Source organism: Apodemus sylvaticus, chromosome 4 (assembly GCF_947179515.1).
Source record: "Apodemus sylvaticus chromosome 4, mApoSyl1.1, whole genome shotgun sequence".
NCBI classification, from domain to species: Eukaryota; Metazoa; Chordata; class Mammalia; order Rodentia; family Muridae; genus Apodemus; species Apodemus sylvaticus.
The window spans coordinates 88,778,089-88,781,598 of record NC_067475.1 but is presented as its reverse complement, the minus strand read 5'-3'; positions in this window follow the sequence as shown (position 1 = coordinate 88,781,598).

Below are 3,510 nucleotides of genomic sequence, written 5' to 3'. Positions count from 1 at the left end.
CTAAGGCCTCAGCTGTAGCCTGTATGGCAAGCAGGCAACTCTCACAAGCCAAGCAGCTGTGGATAACTTTCCTCAAGCCCCACACTCCCGTCTTTCCCGCTCTGTCCTGTAGGTTGCCCTCCTCCCAGGCACAATCTAAATCTTTACCCAATTTGTCCCAGCATGCAAGTGTGAGGTTACCAGACACAGAGCGACAACACTCACGTCTGGGCTGATGGCAACAGAGGCAAAAACAGCTGATTAAAGTTATCAGAACCACTGCCATAAACACCAGAATGACAATTAACAGAGGTATTCCTCCCAGCACGAACATAATCATCTTTGTTAGGTTTCCAGCCACCTCACCCTTTTTTGGCAAGGCTTTCCATGCTCTCTGATAGATATTGTTAATTTGAGCATAGACCTCTATTGGGAATTGTGTTTGATTTGCTGCCCATCGGCCTATTCCCAAAAGCATGTCAGCATCCCATTGGGGGTGCTGATTCTGTGCATTTATTCAGGCCTGGGCTTGGGCTGCATCTGCAACTAGGGACTTATAGTCCAGGTATTGTCCAGTAGACAGACTTGCTCTGGCGACCTCGGACCAATCTGACGGAGTGAGAGGCTGACCTGCCAAGTAGAAATTTTTCCAGGAGAATTAACCATTAAGTTTGAGGCGGTTGGTCTCTTAAAAGTAGCTTTTTCTCCAGCTGTGTTTAACTCATAGTTAAGAATGTGAAACTCCTTTAATCATCATCTTCTGTGTAAATTGCAGACTGGCAGTACTGCCAATAGATAACGCCTTTTTTTTTTTTTACCATTTTATGTTTTCCTTTTAACACATAACATAAACACAACAATCATTCATCCACTCAAACAATAGACAACATAAATTGACACACATATAGACAAGTTTGGAACTCTTCCTCCTCCTGACTCTGACAACTCCTGCTCAGAGTTACTGCTAGCCAGATCTAAGGCTATTTATTTTCTTTGAACGGATACAAAGTATCCTCTCCGGGTGACTTGTACTTCATCTCCCGGGGCACAACTGCTTTTTCTTCTGTCGACATATCTTCCTCTGTTTGTATCTCTTATGCTTCCATTTTTGTGTTTTTTTCTTTCTCCCCCATTTTCTCTCCCCCGGGGCGTACTTTCCCTGTTCTCTCACTTCCGCGGATCCAGAGTCCTTGGAAGGGCCTTTTTTCTTAGGTGCACCTCTTTTCTTTTTGACCACACCGGTCCTTTTACACCAACTCTTCCAGTACTGGATATAGGGGTTCCTTTTTACCTTCCCCTTGTTTTATTTTTCTTTTCTTTTCCTTTTTATCCTTTTTGTATTTTGCAGGCCTGTCTTCCTCCCCCTTTTTTGATTCGGCTTCTGATAGACTATCCTGGTGTGTAGCCAAAGCTTTGCATCTACTGTGCGCGGTTACCACGACTGCACAGAGAAAAATTCCGGCGAACACCAAAGGGTCAACAAGATAGCCGAACATTATTTGAACATTACCTGGGGAACCTTACCGACGTCGCTGCTCCGTGTATACCTAGGGAGACTTACCGACTGCTCCGTGTATACCTAGGGAGACTTACCGACGACGTCGCCGCTCCGTGTGTAGAGTTCTGAATCCACCCCTTACTTGTATCCGCTGGGCGTAAGAATTTTTCCCGGGTTTCGGCACCAGCTGTGGCGAGCCCCCTGACCAGCAGGGGAAGAAGACCACCGACACGAGGATTCTTCTCTGATCACACTTTATTGGAGCGCTTCTTGGTTGTGGGAGAGCTGGAGGCAAGGGGCGAGGGAGGAGGAGAGGGAGCGGCATATATAGGCAGGGCAGGGACTTCCCCTTGTTGATAAGCTAGTCAGGCTGGGATAGGTTTCAGCTGTTGCTGGGCAGACTCGTGCTGGGACATGGGCCAAAATAAAGGTGTTTACTGCACTCCTCGGCGTGGATCGCCACAGGTGTGGATCGCCACATAAAATCTTAATCTCGCGAAAGCCACTAACTCATTGTAAACTGCTAAAGATAATTAAGACATGCAAATTAATGGTCTTATAAATGATCAGTTTCTTTAATGTTCTTAAAGCTATGTTTATAGTCATGCTAAGTCCAAATGTAATTAATTTACAGGGACAAACTTTATTTAGTCTTCTGTAAATGCTGTCAAGGTTAAGCTTCAAGTAAGTAAAACAAACAGAACAAGTAAAATCAGGTATACTTAATAGTTTAGATGATACCTCCCAAACTCCTTAGAGATTTGCCAAATATGGCATTTAATTAAAAAACTTCCCATCATAGACAGACGTGGCAGACCCTAGAGGAAGCCCTAAGGTCTCCTCCAAAGAAGATGATAAGGCACAAATGATTTCTACTGGGCACTTGCTTCAAATGCGGTAAATCCAGCCACTGTGTGAAGAGCTGGCCTTCAGCTTACTGGCCACCAGGACCCTTGCCTGGATTGTGAACAAGAAAGACACTGGAGAATTGACTGTCCCTCTATGCCTAGCCTAAGTAGGTCAATCTCTCAAATTCTTCATCCACAAGAAAAGCTCTTAGACCTTCTGGGTCTGGCAGCTTAATGCTCCCCTGTGTGACAGTCTCAGCAAAGTCATCAAGGTCATCATGGAGGAGCCTAGGTAACCTTCCAGGTAGCAGGTACATCTCCGTCATCTTAATGGATGCAGAGGCCATTTGGATTATACTCCCTGCTCGATTTTCTCCTTCTCAGATCTCGGATGGTGGCTGATGACTGGTGGTAGCTTTTTCAGTTAAGCAACACCAAGCAAACCAGCTCCTCCCCACAAGGCTGGCTGCAGCTGCCTGCTCAGTCCATTTCACGTATAAAAACAGGGCTTCGCTTTTTCTCCTGTTGGCTCACAAAGAAGGGTTAGAAGTAAAAATCAAACTCAAGCTATCATGCTGCTATTACTAACTAAAAATTGTGCTTTTTACTATCCCTTTAGTCAAAAGAATTTGCTTTTCAATGACTCCACCCAGTAATCACCCACGCCTCATGATAAATGGTTGGATGAACATAGAAAGGGTTTAAAATTTATGAAAGTTGTGAGGATCTAAGAAAGTGGTTTAAGGTCTGTGAACACAAGTTGTAAAGGTCTGAGGGAGCGACTGAAGGTGTGTGAAAATGACACAGAGGTAATACATAGGTTAAGACTTCTAAAGTTTGGAGTTGTAGCTCATCATTGGAGTTCTGATACACTGTTAAAGCAGGAGCTACTAATATAATCACAGGCTCAAAGTTTTAAGTTTCATTTGGCCTTGAGAACAGGGATAAGGAGCAAGGCATTGCTGGAGCAGTGTGTTTCCATGGTGATGGTTCTGGCAGGTCAGAGCATGTCTGATATGAAAGGTCTCACCACTGCCCTGACTTTTGGCTCATCACCTCCTGACTTTTGCCAACTTTCTATTTTTCTTTCTTTCTTTCTTTCTTTTTTTTTTGAACTGTTCTTGCTTCATGACTTATGTGGTCTCACATCTTTCTTCTGAACAGAATTCTCAAGACTGCAATGAG